At 35.0% G+C, this 20597-nt stretch overlaps 1 long non-coding RNA gene across 1 annotated transcript; it reads left to right on the plus strand.

The window, feature by feature from the left end:
- The first annotated feature begins 348 nt into the window (after window positions 1–348).
- On the plus strand, window positions 349–13725 carry LOC140848157 (uncharacterized). Its single transcript, XR_012128708.1, has 3 exons — window positions 349–483; window positions 1203–1290; window positions 13375–13725. It is a non-coding gene; the product is annotated as an uncharacterized lncRNA (long non-coding RNA).
- The last annotated feature ends 6872 nt before the right edge of the window (window positions 13726–20597 follow it).

Below are 20597 nucleotides of genomic sequence, written 5' to 3' on the forward strand. Positions count from 1 at the left end.
GGAGGAGGAAACTGAAGTGTACAAGAAATAAATTACTTTCATTGACAATGGAATTGGTCAAAAGGCTGACCTAGAAATAGTAAGGGAATATATTTCACTAAGGAAACAATTGTTACCTTTTTGGCCGACTGAAACCAAAAAATGTCAGCAAGAAACAGGATATCAAATGATTGACATAAAAGCCAGGGTTGCTGTTTGGATTGAACAAGTTTGTCAGGAGAACAGAGAAACAAGCTCCAGCATGAAAGTCATCAAAGCATTTTCTGTGACACTGTCATTCTGATGAAAGCAGAACTGTGAGGTCACAAGTGAAATTTGTCACTCCCCACTTCATGTGCTAAATTCAGGGAATTTATAGATTAGATTATAGGTCAACAACAGGCTATCCTAGACTTCCATGATGCAGGCTAATCATCGCCCAAAGAAAAGGCTCAGCACCTGTGGGGTTCTGAATTAGTAAATCCCCATGTCCAGGTGTAGAGGGTAAGGGTCTCCCATGGCATCCTGAATACTAGTAGCCAAAGCCGGAGGCATATCCTTAGCCACAGCCATAGAGAGGGCAGCAGCCATATCCACAGTTGTAGCTACACCTGTAGCCCAGCCTGCCCAAAATGACCACCTAATCTTTGCCTACTATGGGTCATAAATGCATTTACTGGTGAAATGACCCTCCAATTACAGGCAAAAATATACTTTGATATTTTGTTATTCTCCAATGTTTGTTTATATATAATGTTAATGACTTTCATGTAGGAAATATTCTAATTTTGCTTCCAATAAAGCTAATAGCTTTCACAATATGTAGTGCTTATCATATATATTATTTTCTCTACAACATTTGCATCTTTTGTGTGTATGTGTGTTTGAGACAGAGAAGAAGAGAAAATGCTGTAGTTGTGGCTATTTGATCATTGATGTGGCAAAAACAGACAAAGCATGGCTACAGTTTTTTCCAGTGAGCATTGTGTAAAATAATTTTTGCATGCAGCTCCTCCAAGATTTACTATGCTCTACATTGATCTAAATATAAGTCTCATTTTAGGAAAATTCAATGGTTTACCCAGGTCATTTGCAAAAACAATAGCACTATCAAATATTCTATTTTCTAGTGCAGTTTTCTCTGCCTGGTAGTCTACATTTTAGCATGTGCCTCTAGACAGATCACTGCTATATCACATATTCTGACTTCTTTACACTCACAGATAAGAAACTCTGTGTGCAGCTGGTTGATAACACCTGATAATCCTGGATTCCCACAGCAAAGATCACCTCATTTTGAAGTCTGTCTCAGTAAGTCTTTTGAGTGTATCTGACTCTGGCAGAATCCCAGTTACCAGAAGTGGTGCTTAGGGTTAGAATAACATCATGCCAGTCACATGTCTGGCCCTAATGAATGTTGAATAATATTGTCTCAATCCTGGTAGCTTACTTGACTTTCAGTGAAGCTCCTGGTAATGACCTCTCAGCTTGATCACATTCATTTGTTAATATTCTTAATTAATGATTAGTTATTAACAATATTAAAGGGAATGGTAATAAAATATAAAGAAACTAATTACTAGTCTTTCATTTACTACTCTTGATGGCGGTAAGCCTATTAACGATAAAGGATCTGCCTCGGATTACACTTTGTCAATCAGCACGAGACTAGCAATCACCTTCCCAGTCACCAGCCGCAGGCTTTCTGAAGGCAAACAGAGGCAAGACCTTGGTGTAGTGTCTAGACTTTCCTCCATGCAGTGAAAAAGTCAGTCCATTAAGAAGTGCTAACTTGACACTTCCAAACAGTGATGAGTAGACAAGTTGGTGATCATTCCCTCTGAACAAACAGAAAGAAAAGAGGGAAATGATTCCTCCTTAACTAAAATGTGTATTGGGTCTGTGCTAGGTAATTGCATAAATTATCCCATTTAATGGATAAACCAATTTATAGATCAAACCTTCTAATTTCTATTTTAGCTATCCCAAATTAAACCAACTCTCAGAAAGGTAAATTTGAAGGGTTTTTCAGTGAAACTGCAAGATTCCTGCACACAAATCTGATTCTTGATAGTATTTGATGCTCTAGGATTGTGATGGACACCACTGTAATTTTGCATAACATTTCTTAATGATTAACTTGTGCAAATGGGTATCAATGTATTTATTTTGGCAGTTTGAAACACAGGAACTTAAGCCAGTGAACAAAATATTTTGTGTCAAATATGGTACATATTATGTACACTGGTACCAAATATAGACAATATGTTTTATTTATATGAAGTTATAGGAAGTTCAAAAACAGACCAAACTAATTATCAGTGATAGAAGTAAGAATAGTGACTACCTCTGGGTAATATTAATATTAATTAATTTTTTCAAATGTTTTTTCTGCATTGGTTGGTATTGCAACATGCATCTTTTGCCTATTTAGTCTGTTAATATGGTGAAATATATTGATTGGCAAATCACAAAAAAACTTTGAATTCCTAGTTTAATTACATTTGACAAAGACATTATGCAAATATTTCTTACAACATCCCTGGTAATAATGGTTTCATATGTTGTCATGGAAAAATGTTCCCCCTCCTCTAATAAATATAAGACAGATATTTTTAAATATAATGTTTTATATAGTTTATCATTTAAGCCATCTTGGCCTGGGTGTTTGGTGTGTGCATGCATGTATGTGTGTGTGAAGGTTTTTAAAATATGAGTATATTTTTAAGACAGCTACTTAGATTTCACATTTTTTTGTGCTAGTTTTGATTGTGTGTCTTTCCTAAATTTTTTCCATTTTATCTAAGTTGTTGAATTTATAGTTGCAAAATTACTCACCTGTATCCCTATTATGTCTGTAAGATCTATGGTGATGTCATTGCTTTTATTCCATTTATTGGAAATGTAAAATTTCATTCTTTTTAATTATCAATTTAGAAAAGATTTTTCTGTATTATTGCTCCCAAAGAAGCATGTTTTAGTTCACTGATCTCATTCTTCCTCATCTCTTTTCTATTTTATTGATTTCTTCTTTTATAATTTCCTTTCCTTTCCTCCTATATATGTTAAAGATTGTACTTCTACTAGCTTTTAAGTCAAAAGCTTAATTGTTGATTTTATAATTTTCTTTTTTTCTAATATATGCATTTAAAGCTATAAATTACTCTGCAATCACTGCTGACATAAATTGAGATAAATCCCACGTGGTCATGGTGCATAATTATTTTTATACAAAGCTAGATTAAATTTGCTAATATTTTGCTGAGAAATTTTACATGTATGTTCATTTAGTTATTGGTCTGTAGTTTTCTTTTCTTGTAACATCTTTTTCTGATTTTTGGTATCAAGGTACTGCTGGCCTCATAGAAAGAGAAAGTATTCCTTCTGCTTGTTTCTTCTGGAAGTGATTATAAAGAATTTATATAACTTACTATTCCTTAATGTTTTGTAGAATTTTCTGGGACCCATTTTTGTCTGTTGCTTCATGTTTTAGAAAGGTATTAATTATTGATTCAGTTTCTTTAATAGATATAGTCCTATTAAGAAAGTCTATTCCTTCTTGTGTGAATTTTGACAGTTCATATGATTCTTTATAGCAATCCACAGTTTAATGAATCATCATAAAAACCGCTTATGATTTTACTAATTCATTTTTTAAAAATTGAGCTATCATTGATATACAATCTTAGGAAGATTTCACATGAGCAAAATTGTGGTTTCAACATTCACCCATATTATCAAGTCCCCACTCCAACCCCACTGCAATCACTGTCCATAAGTGTACTAAGATGCTATACAGTCATTAGTTGTCTTCTCTGTAAGTGTCTTGTCTTCTACTACATTCTCTGTGGTCTACCTATATTGTGTGTTATAATGTCCTTAATCCCCTCCTCCTTCCCTCCCTACCCACCCTCTCCAACACCTTCCCTCTGGTAACTGCTAGTCCCTTCTTGAAGTCTATGAGTCTGCTGCTATTTTGTTCCTTCAGTTTTGCTTTGATATTATACTCCATAAATGAGTGAAGTCATTTGATACTTGTCTTTCTCCCCCTGGCTTATTTCACTGAGCATAATACCCTCTAGCTCAATCCATGTTGTTACAAAAGGTAAGATTTCTTTTCTTTTTATGGCTGAATAATATTCCATTGTGTATATGTACCACCTCTTCTTTATCCATTCATCTACTGATGGACACAGGTTTCTTCCATATCTTGGCTATAGCAAACAATGCTGTGATAAGCATATGGGTGTATATGTCTTTTGAATCAGGGATCTTGTTTTCTTTGGGTAAGTTTCTAGGAGTGGAATTCCTGGGTCAAATGTTATTTCTATTTTTAGGTTTTTGAGGAACCTCCATATTGCTTTTCACAATGGTTGAACTAATTTACATTCCCACCAGCAGTGTAGGAGGGTTCCCCTTTCTCCACATCCTCATCAGCATTTGTTGTTGCTTCTCTTTTAGATGTTGGCCATCCTAACTGGTGTGAGGTGATATCTCATTGTGGTTTTAATTTGCATTTCCCTGATAAGTAGCGATATGGGGCATCTTTTCCTATGCCTGTTGGCCATCTGAATTTCTTCTCTTGAGAAATGTCTGTTCAGATCCTCAGCCCATTTTTCAATTGTGTTATTCGTGTATTGTTGTTGAGAGGCATGTGAGCTCTTTATACATTTTGGAGATTAATCCCTTACCAGATAAGTCATTTATAGATATATTCTCTCATATGGTAAGATGCCTTTTTGTTCTGTGATGGTTACTCATGTTCATATTTATGAGATTTTGGCCTATGTTTTCTTTTATGAGTTTTGTCTTCATGAGTTACATTCAGGTCTTTGATTCATTTCCAGTTTACTTTTATGTAGGTAGTTAGACAATAATCCAGTTTAATTCTCTCACATGTAGCTGTCCAGTTTTGCCAACACAAGTTGTTCAAGAAGCTGTCATCTCCCCGTTGTATATCCAAGTATCCTTTCTTGTTTATTAATTGCCCATATATGTGTGGGTTTATATTTAGCTCTTTATTCTGTTTCATTGATCTATGGGTCTGTTCTTGTGGCAGTAACCAAATTTTTTTGATTATTTTGGTTATGTAATAGAACTTGAAGTTAGTAAGCATAATCACTCCAGCTTTGTTCCTCCTTCTCAGAATTGTTTTGACTTCTTGGGGTCTTTTGTGGTTTCCATAAGAATTTTAGAGCTATTTGTTCGAGTTCACTGAAGAATGCTCTTGGAATTTTGATAGGGATTGCACTGAATATGTAGATTGCTTAGGCCAGATGGCCATTTCACAATATTTATTCTTCTTATCCATGAGCAAGGGATGTATTTCCATTTATTGGTGTCTTCTTTAACCTCTCTTATGAGTGTCTTGTAGATTTCAGAGTATATAGAGTTTTCAGAGTATATGTAGTTTCAGAGTATATGTAGTTTTCAGAGTCTTTCACCTCCTTGGCTAGGTTTATTCTTAGGTATTTTATTCTTTTTAATGCAGTAATAAATAGGGTTGTTTTCCTGATTCCTCTTTCTCCTTCTTCATCTTTAGTATATAAGAAGGCAACTTATTTCTGTGTATTAATTTTGTATCCTTTCACTTTGCTGAATTAAGTTACTAGCTCTAGTAGCTTTGGGGTGGATTCTTTAGGGTTTTTAAATGTAAAATATCGTGTCACCTGCAAACATTGACAGTTTAACTTCTTCCTTACCAATCTGGATTCCTTTTGTTTCTTTGTGTTGTCTGATTTCCATGGCTAGGACCTCCAATACTATGTTGAATAAAAGTGGGGAGAGTGGGCATCCTTGTCTTGTTCCCAATCTTAGAGGAAAAGCTTTCAGCTTTTTACTGTTAAGTATGATGTTGACTGTCAATTTGTCATATATAGCCTTTATTTTGTTGAGGTACTTGCCTTCTATACCCATTTTGTTGAGAGTTTTTATCATGAATGGATGTTGAATTTTGTTGAATGCTTTTTCAGTATCTGTGGAGATGATCATGTGGCTTTTGTCCTTTTTGTTGATATGGTGTATAATGTTGATGGATTTTTGAATATTGTACCATCCTTGCATACCTGGAATAAATCCCACTTGGTCATGATGGATGATGTTTTTTATGTATTTTTGAATTTGGTTTTCTAATATTTTATTGAGTATTTCTGCATTTATGTTCATCTGGGATATTGATCTGTAATTTTATTTTTTTGTGGTGTTTTGTCTGATTTTGATATTACAGTAATCCTGCCCTCAGAGAATGAGTTGGAAGTATTCCCTTCTCTTCTACTTTTTGGAAAACTCAGGAGGATGGGTATTAGGTCTTCTCTAAATGTTTGATAAAATTCACTGGTGAAGCCATCTGGACCAGGGATTTTGTTCTTAGTTGTTTTCTTATTACCAATTCATTGCTGATAACTGGTCTGTGAAGATTTTCTGTTTCTCCTGGGTCAGTCTTGGAAGGTTGTATTTTCCTAGAAAGTTGTCCATTTCTTCTAGGTTATCCAGTTTATTAGCATGTAACTTTTTGTGGTATTCTTTAATAAATCTTTGTATTTCTGTGGTGTCTGTAGTCATTTTTCCTTTCTCATTCCTGATTCTGTTTATGTGTGTACACTCTCTTTTTTTCTTGTAAATTTGGTTGGGGGTTTACCTATTTTTTTTTATTTTCTCAAAGAACCAGCTCCTGGTTTCATTTATACTTTCTATTGTTTTATTCTTCTCAATTTTATTTATCTCTTCTCTGATCTTTATTATGACCCTTCTACTCGCTTTGGGCCTCATTTGTTCTTCTTTTCCTAGTTTCATTAATTGTGAGTTTAGACTGTTCATTTGGGATTGTTCTTCTTTCTTGAGGTAAGCCTGTACTGCAATATATATTCCTCTGAGAATATATATATAAATCCTGCATCCCACAGGATTTATGGAGTTGAGTTATTATTTTCATTTGTCTCCATATATTGCTTGATCTCTGTTTTAGTTTGGTCATTGATCCATTGATTATTTAGGACCATGTTGCTAAGCCTTCCTCCATGTGTTTGTGGGCTTTTTTGTTTTCTTTGCATAATTTATTTCTAGTTTCGTACCTTTGCGGTCTTAGAAGCGGGTTGGCACAATTTCAATCTTTTTGAATTTACTGAGGTTCTTTTTGTGGCCTAGTATGTGATCTGTTCTTTAAAACATTCCATGTGCACGTGTGAAGAATGTGTATTCTGTTGTTTTTTTGGTGAAGTGTTCTGTAGATGTCTCTGAGGTCTATCTTTTCTAATGCATTGTTCAATACCTCTATCGACTTACTTATTTTCTCTCTCGTTGATCTGTCTTTTGGAGTGAGTGGTGTGTTGAAGTCTCCTAAAATGAATGCATTGTATTCTATTTCCTCATGGACTTCTGTTAGTATTTGTTTCATATTTTTAGGTGCTCCTGAGTTGGTTGCATAGATATTTGTAATGGTTATATCCTCTTGTTGGAGTGACCCTTCATCATTATGTAATGTCCATGTTTGTCTCTTGTTTTTTTCTTTGTTTTGAGATCTATTTGTCTGATATAAGCACTCAGCAACTCCTGCATTTTTCTCCCTATTATTTGCATGAAATATCTTTGTCCATCCCTTCACTTTTAGTCTGTGTATGGATTTAGGTTTGAAGTGAGTCTCTAGTATACAGCATATAGATAGGTCTTGTTTTGTTATTCATCCTGTAACTCTATGTCTTTTGATTGGTGCATTCAGTTCATTTACATTTACAGTGAATATCACTAGATATGTGCTTATTGCAGGCTTTAGATTTGTGGTTGCCAAAGGTTCAAGGACAGCTTCCTTACTGTCTAACAGTTTAACTTAACTCACTTATTATGCTATTTCAAACACAATCTAAATGTTCTTTCTTCTTCCTTATTCTTATTCCTCCTCCACTCTTTATATATAAGGTTTCATATTCTATACTCATTGTGTATCCCTTGACTGACTTTTTAGGTAGCTGATTTAATTTAGCATTTGCTTAGTAATTAATTTGTCTACTTCCTTTACCATGGTTTTATTTTCTTTGGTGAAAGCTATTTAGCCTTAGGAGCACTTCAACTTAGAGCATCCCTTTAAAAGACGTTGTAGATACAGTTTGTGGGAGGAAAATTCCCTCAATTTTTGCTTTCCAGAGTGGTTCATTCTTGAAATAGAATAGGCAGTTGATAATTTGAATATTTAATTCTCATTAAGTCAAGATAAAGCTATGAAATCACAAATAAGTCAAACAGGCTTTACTACATCACACTCTAGATATTTATCTCTGCGAGATATACACTAGTTTTCAAATTGATGTATCTTCTCTGTCAGGTCCTTCCTAAAATGGGCTGTAAATTTTCCCTGAGAGTAAAAAAAGTGCTGGAGTATTTTCCTTAGAGCCACCAGACACCCATAAAAACAGAAATATAGAATTAAAATAATATGATGATGCTATGTTATTTTAGGAGTATCAAACTCTTCTACAAGGAGATGTCTTGATTATTAGTCTTCATAGTTACAGAAGGCCTTTCACCAAATTTTGGAGAAATGCTAGTAAAGAATATAGAATATAGAATAGTTACTGTTGTACATTGTCAAATCTTATGTAGTATGTTCCTCCAGTGGAGTCACTGAGCTATTAATATCTTCTGGCATTGTGAAATAAATATATTATAACTAAATTGACTTAAGGGCAGGCCAAATTTTTTTATTGCAAAAATAAATTCTTATGTTTATTAAAAATATCTGAATTTTCAAATAAAAATACTATCATATAACTTAAAAACCATGAAATATAGCATTGTTTACTACTGATTTTTTACAGACCCAGCTACACAAAATGTTAATAGGTTAAAGTTATTAAATCACACAAGCACCACTAAAAAAAATGAGGTGATTCAAGTTGAAAGTGGACTAATTCTCATAAACTCTGTATTAATTTTGCTGTGCTAATTGTGGGGACAGGTAACCCGAACTTCAGGACACCTGTTTTGGAAGAACTCAAGATGAGAAACACATGATGAAAAGGAGAGTACAAGTCAATAAAATAAACAAATAATAACAGCCATTTTCTGCCATTTCAATCAGAATAATTTATTGCAAAGGTCACAGAGAAATGCCATAGTAATGAAAGTACAAATAGGGGACACCAGGAGACATGAAGCAGGCAAATGTAATATGGTAAATCTTCCTACAAATAGAAGATGTGAACTATTAGTATTATTTTTTGTATCTTGGCCTGTTCCTGGGTAATCTTCTCTGGTTCAAATTTTGGGTAATTTCTTTACTAGCTTACAGCCTCAGATGTTGGGCTTCCAGGGCAGGATTTCAGCAGCAGCCAGACCAGTATCTTCCATAATTCCATGGACGATAGCAGCCATATCCGTAGCCTCCATAGAAAGGTCCATATCCGTAGCCGCCATAGCCACAGCCATAGCCCAGGCCACCGAGGCCATAGCCATAGCCGTAGCCCAGGCCTCCGTAGTAGCCGCCGCAGTAGCTCATGGTGTCAGGGGTGTTGAGTTTGGTTTGCTGTTCAAGGCAAGATCCTGAGAGTGAATGTCAGCATGGATAGAGGAGTGCTTATATACCCTAGTGAGAGCACGTGACCCATCATGTGCATATCCTCCTTTTGCATTGCTTTTTATTTCACCTACTTAACATAACTTGTTAATTTATTGTCCCTGACACAGACAGAGGCCCTCAAGCTCATTAAAATGCTTAAGATCGCTTTGTTGCTTAGTAAGGGTGGCCCTTAGAAGTTACTGTATCACTTTGTCAAATCATCATGTTACATACTTTAAATTTATACCACTTTATTTGACAAATATGCGTCAGAAGCACTGAGGAGAAAAGCTATTGCATCACTTTATCAGAAAGAATGTTGTAGCTTCAAAGTCAGGACTTGTCTGACCACAAGTAGAATTTTTCATAGACAGGTATACCAAACTTATTTAGAAGTGTTGTGCTTTTCGATTAGATGTGTCTTCAGCTCTGTTTTTCTTTAAATTGTTATATTCCCCTTACAAATTAAATGAATGAAACTATGGAAATTCAAAGGTCAACCATCCTTTGTACCCTTTTTAAAAACGTTATTCCTCAGTCTAAAGAATGAATTACTTATCTCTTCCTGAGATAAGGAAACAGAAACATTTGAGAGCCTATAAAAATCATCTTCACAGTTGTGAAAACTGAAGGAATACCAGTAAAAATTAAAATTACTAAAAATTTAGAACATTGCTCATCACATCTGGTGTACATTTTACTTGGCATACTACTTGGAAAATGAAAATGTTTTGCTTGATGCATTGATGAACCAATATTGATGTATATAATTATTGAAATTCATTGTTTACTCTCATTCCTTGTTCTGTGGACATTGTGCTACATGGAATAAAAGTGTCAATTCTGAGTGAGAATCAGAATAATAAAAATGTGTTCATAAGTAGATTTAAAAGTTGATTAAAAGATATTTTCTAAAATCCTGCCCCACTTCTGGGATACATCTATCCCAATTTATTTCAAAATTGCAGATTATAACCTCTTCCCTATATTTACAGACACCCTTTCCTCATATTTCTGTGCTACATAGCTAGAAAGACACTACATAATTTCTTTCTGTAGACCTAGATACCACTGCACCTTGGATTTACAAAGGACATGAAAGACTAAGTTATTTTACACACACACACACACACACACATATATATACACATACATACATACATATACATATATATACATGTGTATATATGTATATATATGTGTATGTGTGTGTATATATATATATATATATATGATATTTAGCTTCAGTAGATTGTGGCAACAATTTACCAGTGCAGATATACAAATGTATTTTAACAGCACCACACAGCACCAGTGAGAATTCCAGTTGTTCCACATTCTTACCCACACTGGTCATTTAGACTCTTTCAATTTGATCATTCTTGTGTTATGTAGTGACACCTGACTATGGTTTAATTTGGCTTTACCTATGCAACAATGACATATAGGCATGCTTTCATATGTTTTTGGGCCACTTAAATATACTGTGCTTTGAAAAGCCTTTTAAGTATTTTTGCTCATGTTTATTGGACTTGTTTAGTTAACATTTTATTATTGATTAGCAGGAGCTCTTTATATGTGGGGCTACTGATTTTTGTCAGATTTATATATTGAAAATATTTTCACTGCAATGTGATTTGGTATCTTAACAATGTTAAAATGCTGTCTGTTTGGACAGAATATTGTGATACTGCTAATTCAAATTTATGTCACTTATTTCACTATTTTCAGATCTGATTAATAAAACTTTGACTATATCATACATTACTATTCAATTCTTTCTTTCTTTTTTCTTCCATACATGGTCCATTGTAGAGGATCATTCTAAAAGTAGGATAGACAGTTGTATGTTGAATATTTCATTCTAATTAAGGCAAACTAAAGCCATAAGATCACAAGTAAGTTGAATAGGTTTTAGTACATCACACTCTGCCTTTTTATGTCAGCCAGATACACATCTTCCTTAGGACTGAGGAACCAGTTGTGACATGTCCTCCCTAGGATAGGCAATATCATTTCCCTTGAAATAAAGGGATGCTGGAGAATTTCCCTTTGATCCAGCAGAGATCCGTAGAGCAGAAATTTCAAATTCTAACTATGCGATAATACTACATTCTTCTAGGATTATCAAACCCTTATTCAAGGGCTTGTTGTGATTACTCTTTGTACCAGTGGAAACTCTTTCCTTAAACTGAGGAGAAGTAATGTTAAGGAGACAGAAAATGGGATAGCTCTTGTTGTACTCTGAGAAAAGCTAAGTAGAAGAGTCTTCCAATGGACGTATTGGGCTATTTCTTTCTGCAAGCATTATAAAACTAATACATTTTAGACCAGGTTGACTAAAAGGGTACACCCTATTGTTCTGCTGCACAAATCTGTTTTACTGTTAAGAAAATGAGTTGAATTTTTTTTTTTGAAAGCTATTTATTTATTTATTTATTTATTTATTTATTTATTTATTTATTTTTTTTTTTTGAGAGGGCATCTCTCATATTTATTGATCGAATGGTTGTTAACAACAATAAAATTCAGTATAGGGGGGTCAATGCTCAATATACAATCATTAATCCATCTCAAGCCTAATTCTCGTCAGTCTCCAATCTTCTGAAGCATAACGAACAAGTTCTTACATGGTGAACGAATTCTTACATAGTGAATAAATTCTTACATGGTGAACAGTACAAGGGCAGTCATCACAGAAACTTTCGGTTTTGATCATGCAATATGACCTATAAACAATCAGGTCAAATATGAATATTCATTTGATTTTTGTACTTGATTTATATGTTGATCCCACATTTCTCCTATTGTTATTATTATTTTTATTTTTAATAAAATGCTGAAGTGGTAGGTAGATGCAAGATAAAGGTAGAAAACATAGTTTAGTGCTTAAGAAGGCAAATGTAGATGATCAGATGATCAGGTGTGTGCCTATGGACTAAGTATTAATCCAGGCTAGACAAGGGCAGCAAGACATCCACGGATGCAGAAGATTTCTCTCAAAGCAGGGGGGGTGAGGTTCTGAGCCTCACCTCTGTTGATCCCCAAATTCTCACCTGATGGCCCCCCTGCAACTGTGCCTGTCTTAGGTTGTTCCTCCCTTGAGGAATCTTACCCGTCTCTGGCTAACCAGTCATCTTCCGGGGCCATACAGGGAAATGTAAAGTTGGTAAGTGAGAGAGAAGCCATATTGTTTGCAAAGGTTAGCTTTTTACTTCTTTGCAGATTTATGCCCTGTGGCTTCTATGCCCAGCACTTGTCTCGAGGTATCTTTACCACCTGGAGAAATTATGATACTCGGTAAATTCGATATGAGGCACGAATTCTATTTAAGGGTTGTAATTAGGAAGGAAGAAGAAAAGCTATAGATGTAGCATATGAAGGAAACTTGGGAGGATTGATTATTTCTTTGACATATCTTCTTGTAGAGTACCTTAAGTATGTATAGGTTTTAAACTACTAACTAATTTGTACACACATATTAACATAATAGGAATACGGTGACATAAACAAAGCAAATCTATAATTACCATCCATCTCCAGTGAAGCCAAGAAAACCATTTAGGCACCCTAGGCATTTGTGAAAATTTATCTATGATATGATGGATATTGTCCAACTGTAGAAAATGAGTTGAATTTTTAAATAAAAAATATTTGCCTTAATATGTTAATAGCATTGAAATGTTGCATTGTTAAGTAGTGATTATTTCAGACCCAGCTACTCTAAAATTTAATAGGTTAAAGATACTAAATCACACTAGCAACACTGAAAAATATGAGGTGATTAACGTTGAAAATGAACTAATTCTCACAAACTCTGTGTTAATTTTGCTGTGCTAATTATGCAGGCAGATAAACAGAACTTCAGGACACTTGTTTTGGAAGAACTCAAGATGGGAAGTACATGGTGAAAAGCAGAGTCCAAGTCAATAAAATTAACAAATAATAACAGCCATTTTCTTTCATTTCAATCAGAATAATTTATTGCAAAGGTCACAATCAAATGCCATAGTAATGAAAGTACAAATAGGGGACACCAGGAGACACGAAACAGGCAAATCTAATATGGTAAATCTTACAATAGAATATGTGAACTATTAGGATTATTATTGTATCTTGGCCTGTTCCTGGGTGATCTTCTATGCTTCAAATTTTCGGTAATTTCTTTACCAGCCTGATGGCCTCAGATGTTGGTCCTCCAGGGCAGTATTTTAACAGCATCCGGACCAGTATCTTCCATAGTTCCATGGACGATAGCAGCCATATCCGTAGCCTCCATAGAAAGGTCCATATCCGTAGCCGCCATAGCCACAGCCATAGCCCAGGCCACCGAGGCCATAGCCATAGCCACAGCCCAGGCCTCCATAGTAGCCGCCGCAGTAGCCCATGGTGTCAGGGGTGGTGAATTTGGTTTGCTGTTCAAGGCAAGATCCTGAGAGTGAATGTCAGCATGGGTAGAGGAGTGCTTATATACCCTAGTGAGAGCACGTGATCCATCACGTGTATACCCTCCCTTTGTGTCACTTTTTGCTACTCCTACTTAAGATAACTTGTTAATTCCTTGTCCCTGACACAGACAGAGGCCCTCAAGCTCATTAAAATGCTTGAGATCACTTTGTTGCTTAGTAAGAGTAGCCTTTAGAAGTTATTTTATCACTTTGTGAAATGATGTTACACACTTTAAATATATACCACTTTATTTGACAAATATGCATCATAAGCACTGGGGAGAAAAGCTATTGCATCACTTTATCAGAAAGAATGTTGTAGCTTCAAAGTCAGGACCATTCAGAACACAAGTAGAATTCTTCACAGGCAGATACCAATGTTATTTGGGAGTGTTGTTCTTTTCAATTAGATGTGTCTTCAGCTGTTTTTCTTTAAGTTTCTATACTCCCCTTACAAATTAAATGAATGCAATGACAAATTCAAAGTTCAACCATCCATTGTACCTTTTTGAAAAATGTTATTCCTCAGTCTAAAGAATTACTTATTTATCTCTTCCTAAGATAAGGAAACGGAAACATTTGAGAGCCTATAAAAATCACCTTCACAGTTGTGGAAACCGAAGGAGTATCAGAAATAAATTTAAAAAAATTAACATTCAGAACATTGCTCATCATACCTGGTGTACATTTTTGTTGGAATATTACTTAGAAAAGTAAATGAAAACATTTTGCCTTACATATTGATGAATCACTGTTGATGCATGAAATTAATACAATCTGTTGTGGACTCTTCCCGTACAATTCCCTGTGTTGTGGATAGTTTTGTGGACTTTGACAAGCATAGAATAAAAGAGTCAAAATCTGAGAGTGATTCACAATAATCAAAATTGTGTTCATAAGTAGTTTTAAAAGTTGATTAAAAGTTACTTTCTGAAATCCTGCCCCTCTTATGTGGCATAACACATATCCCAGTTACTTTCAACTTTGCAGATTATAACTCCTTCAGTATATTTACATATATGGTTTCCTCCCATTTCTGCACTACATGTTTAGCATCTCTTATATTCTCTTTCTCTTGACCTTGGTAGCACTGTATCTTGGATATACATGGGACATGAATTGATAATTTATTTGATATATATTTATAGAAATATAACATTAGCTTATGCAGATTGTGACAACAATTTTCCAGGGAAGTTATATAAGTGTACAGTACCAAGCAATCTGTGAGAATCCCAGTGGTGCCACAACCTTACCCATACAGGTCATTTAGAATCTTTTAATTTGATCATTCATGTGTTATATAGGGATATCTCACTAGGGTTTTAATTTGGTTTTACCTATGCAGCAATGACATTTAGGCAAATTTTATATGCTTATAGGTCACTTAGATATCCACTAATTCAAAAGCCCTTTAAGGTATTTTGCCAATGTTTAACTAGACTTGTTTAATCAATAATTTATTGTTCATTAGTAGGAGCTCTTTACAGCTTGGTATTTTGTCAGGTTTATGTATTGAAAATATTTTCTCCTGTACATGATTTAGTATTTTTCCACTTTAAAATGTTCTCTGTGGATGAAGAGAATGTTGTGACACAGTTAATTCCAATTTTTTCTCTTTCAATTTTTTGATTCTGATTTAAAAGTTTTGACTATATCATACATTATTATTCAATGTTTTTTTCTTCCAAACATGCTCCATTGTAAGGGATCATTATAAAAATAGGATAGACAGTTGATATGTTGAATATTTCATTCTAATTAAGGCAAACTAAAGCCATAAGATCACAAATAAATCAAATAGGTTTTAGTACATCACACTCTGCCTTTTTATCTCAGCCAGATAAACATCTTCCTTAGGACTGAGGAACAGTTGTGACATGTCCTCCCTAGGGTGGGCAATATCATTTCCCTTGAAATAAAGGGATGCTGGAATTACTTCCCTTAGATCCAACAGAGATTCATAGAGCAGAAATTTCAAATTCTAACAATGTGATAATACTACATTCTGTAGGAGTATCAAATCTTTATCCAGGGCTTATTGCGATTACTCTTCTTTGTACCAACAGAAGACCTTACCTTAAACTAAGAAGAAGTATTATTAAACAGACAGAAAATGGAATAGCTCTTGCTGTACTTTGAGAAAAGCTAAGTAGAAGAGGCTTCCAATGGAGACATTGAGTTTTTAATTTCTGCAAGCATTATAAATCTAATACAGTTTTGAGCAGGTTGACTAAAAGGGTATGCCGTATTGTTCGGCTGCACAAATCTGTTTTACTGCGAAGTAAACAAATTGAGTTTGTAAATAAAAAATATTTGCCTTAATATGTTAATAGCATTGAATGTCACATTGTTTAATAGTAATTATTTCAGACCCATTTCCTCTAAAATTTAATGGGTTAAAGATCTTAAATCACACTAGCAACACTAAAAAAACATCAGGACACTGGTCTTGGAAGAACTCAAATGGGAAATACACGCTGAAAAGGAGAGTCCGAGTCAAGAGAATTAACAAATAATAAAAGCCATCATGTGCCATTTCAAATCAGAATAATTTATTGTGAAGGGAATAGAGAAATACCACAGTAATGAAAGTACAAATGGGGGCCACCAGGAGACACGAAGCCGGTAAATGTAGTTTGGTAAATATTCTTACAAGAGAAGAAATGATCTATTAATTTTTCTTATCTTGGCTTGTTCCTGGGTGATCTTCTTTGCTTCCAATTTTGTGTACATTCTTTACCAGCCTTATGGCCCTAGATGTTGGGCTTCCAGGGCAGGATTTCAGCAGCATCCAGACCAGTATCGTCCATAGTTCCATGGGCGATAGCAGCCATATCCATAGCCTCCATAGAAAGGTCCATATCCGTAGCCGCCATAGCCACAGCCATAGCCCAGGCCACCGAGGCCATAGCCATAGCCACAGCCCAGGCCACCGAAGCCATAGCCATAGCCCAGTCCTCTGTAGCAGCCGCCGTAGTAGCCCATGTTGTAAGAAGTGATGGGTTTGGTTTGCTGTTCAAGGCAAGGTCCTGAGAGTGAATGTCAGCATGTGCAGAGGAGTGCTTATATACCCTTGTGAGAACACGTGATCCATCACGTGTATACCCTGCTTTTGGGTCACTTTTTATTGCAGCTACTTAACCTAACTTGTTAATTCCTTGTCCCTGACAGACAGAGGCCCTCAAACTCAATAAAATGCTTGAGATTGCTTTGTTGCTTGGTAAAGGTAGCCCTTAGAAGTTAGGGCATCATTTTGTCAAATCATCATCATGTTACACACTTTAAATACATACCACTTTATTTGACAAATATGCTTCAGGAACCCTGGGGAGAAAAGCTATTGCATCACCTTATCAGATAGAATGTTGTAGCTTCAATGTCAAGACTATTCAGAACACAAGTAGAATTCTTCATAGGCAGATACCAATGTTATTTGGAAGTGTCGTTCTTTTCAATTAGATGTGTCTTCAGCTGTTTTTCTTCAAGTTGCTATACTCCCCTTACAAATTAAATGAATGCAATTACTCAAATTCAAAGTTCAACCATCCATTGTACTCTTTTGAAAAATGTTATGCCTCAGTCTAAAGAATGACTTATTTATCTATTCTTGAGATAAGGGAATGGGAACATTTGAGAGCCTATAAAATTCATCTTCACTCTTGTGGAAACTGAATGAATGACAGTAAATTAAAATTAGTTATAATTTAGAACATGGCTCATGATACATTTCTTGCATTTTCTTGGCATACTACTTTGAAAAGTAAAGAAAAACATTTTGCTTGATACATTGATGTACCAATATTGATGTATATAATTATTGCAATCCATTGTTTATTCTTCATTCTTTGTTTTGTGGATTTTAGGATGCATGGAACTTAGGTGTCAATTCTGAGTGTGATATGATACAGAAGAATGAAACGTGTTCATAAGTAGTTTAAAAGTTGATTAAAAGTTATTTTCTGAAATCCTGCCCCTCTTCTCTGATGTATCTATCCATTTTTTTCAAACTTGCAAATTATAAGTTCTTCCCTATATTTACAAACATCATTTCCTCCCATTTTTGCACTAACAAGCTAACACCTTATACAATCTCTTCTGCAGACTTAGGTATCACTATACCTTGGATTTACAAAGGACATGAATAGCTAGTTATTTTACATATATATAACATTTAGCTTCAGTAGATTGTGGCAACAATTTTCCAGTGCAGATATACAAATGTACAGTACCAACATCATATAGCACCAGTGAGAATTCCAGTTGCTTTACATTCTTACCCACACTGGTCATTTAGAATCTTTTAATTAGCTCGTTTGTGTGTTATGTAGTGACACCTGAGTATGGTTTAATTTTATTTTACCAATGCAACAGTGATATTTACACATCCTTTCATATGTTTTGGGGACACTTAGATATCCTGTGCTTTGAAATGCCTTTTTAGTTTTTTTGCCCATGTTTATTAGACTTGCTTAGTAAATATTTTATTATTGATTAGCAGGAGCTCTTTATATGTGGGGGTACTGATTTTTGTTAGATTTATATATTGAAAATATTTTCACTAATACATGATTTGGTATCTTAACAATATTAAAATTCTGTCTGTGGATGGACAGAATGTTGTGATACTGCTAATTCCAATTTTTTTTGCTTCTTTCACTACTTGCAGATCTGATTAATAAAACTTTGACTATATCATACATTATTATTCAATTCTTTCTTTTTTCTTCCAAACATGGTCCATTGTAGGGGATAATTCTAAACATCAGATAGACAGTTGATATGTTGAATATTTCATTCTAATTAAGGCAAACTAAAGTCATAAGATCACAAATAAATTGAACAGGTTTAGTACATCACACTCGGCCTTTTTATCTTGGCTAGATACCCATCTTTCTTAGGACTGAGGAACCAGTTATGACATATCCCTCCTATGACGGGCAATATCATTTCCCTGAAAATAAAGGAATGCTGGAATATTTCCCTTAGAAGCAGCAGAGATCCATAGAGCAGAAATTACAAGTTCTCATAACATGATAATGCTGTATTCTTCTAGGAGTATCAAACCCTTATCCAAGGGCTCACTGTGATTACTCCTCTTCTTTGTACCAATGCAAGCCCTTACCTCAAACTGGGGAGATGTACTGTTAAGCATACAGAAAATGGAATAGCTCTTGTACTCTGAGAAAAACTAAGTAGAAGAGTCTTCCAATGGACGTATTGAGCTATTACTTTCTGCAAGCATTATAAAGCTAATACAGTTTAGAACAAGTTGACTAAAAGGGAACACCCTATTGTTTGGCTGCACAAATCTGGTTTTCTGTGAAGTAAATGAGTTGAGTTTGTAAATAAAACATATTTACCTTAATATGTTAATGGCATTAAAATGTCATATTGTTTAATAATAATTATTTCAGAACCAGGTACTCCAAAATTTAATGGGTTAAAGATCTTAAATCACACTACCAACATTTAAAAAAATGAGATGATTAATGTTGAAAGTGGACTAATTATCATAAACACTGTCTGAATTTTGCTGTGCTAATTGTGTGGACCAGTAACCAGAACTTTAGGACACTTGTTTTGGAAGAATTTAAGATAGGACATGCAAGGTGAAAAGTAGAGTCTGAGTCAATAAAATTAACAAATAAAAGCCATTATGTGCCATTTCAAATCAGAATAATTAATTGCAAAGGGCACAGAGAAATGCCATAGTAATGAAAGTACAAATAGGGGACACCAGGAGACACAATGCAGGCAAATGTAATATGGTAAACCTTCTTACAATAGAAGATGTGAACTATTAGTATTATTTTTGTATCTTGGTCTGTTTCTGGGTGATCTGTTGTTCAAATTTTTGGTAGCTCTTTACTAGCCTTAGGGCCTCAGAAGTTGGGTTTTCAGGGCAGGATTTCAGCAGCAGCCAGACCAGTATCTTCCATAATTGCATGGGCGATAGCAGCCATATCCATAGCCTCCATAGAATGGGCCATATCCGTAGCCACCATAGCCACAGCCATAGCCCAGGCCACTGAGGCCATAGCCATAGCCATAGCCCAGGCCTCTGAAGCCACAGCCATAACCTAGGCCTCTGTAGCAGCTGCTATAATAACCCATGGTGTCAGGGGTGGTGAGTTTTGTTTCCTGTTCAAGGCAAGATCCTTAGAGTGAATGTCAGCATGTGCAGAGGAGTGCTTATGCACCCTAGTGAGAGCACGTGATCCATCATGTGTATACCCTCCTTTTGTGTCACTTTTTACTAGGTATACTTAACATAACTTGTTAATTCCTTATCCCTGACACAGACAGAGGCCCTCAAATTCATTAAAATGCTTGAGATCACTTTGTTGCTTGGTAAGGGTGGCCCTTAGAAGTTATTGCATCACTTTATAAAATCATCATGTAAAAAGTTTTAAACATATACCACTTTATTTGACACATATGCCTCAGGAACACTGGGGAGAAAAGCTGCTGCATCACTTTATCTGTAAGAATGTTGTAGCTTCAAAGTCAGAACAGTCAGAACACAAGTAAAATTCTTACTAGGCAGATACCAATGTTATTTGGAAGTGTTGTCCTTTTCAATTAGATGTGTCTTCAGCTCTGTTTTTCTTTAAACAGCT

Source organism: Manis javanica, chromosome 3 (genome assembly GCF_040802235.1).
Source record: "Manis javanica isolate MJ-LG chromosome 3, MJ_LKY, whole genome shotgun sequence".
NCBI lineage: Eukaryota > Metazoa > Chordata > Mammalia > Pholidota > Manidae > Manis > Manis javanica.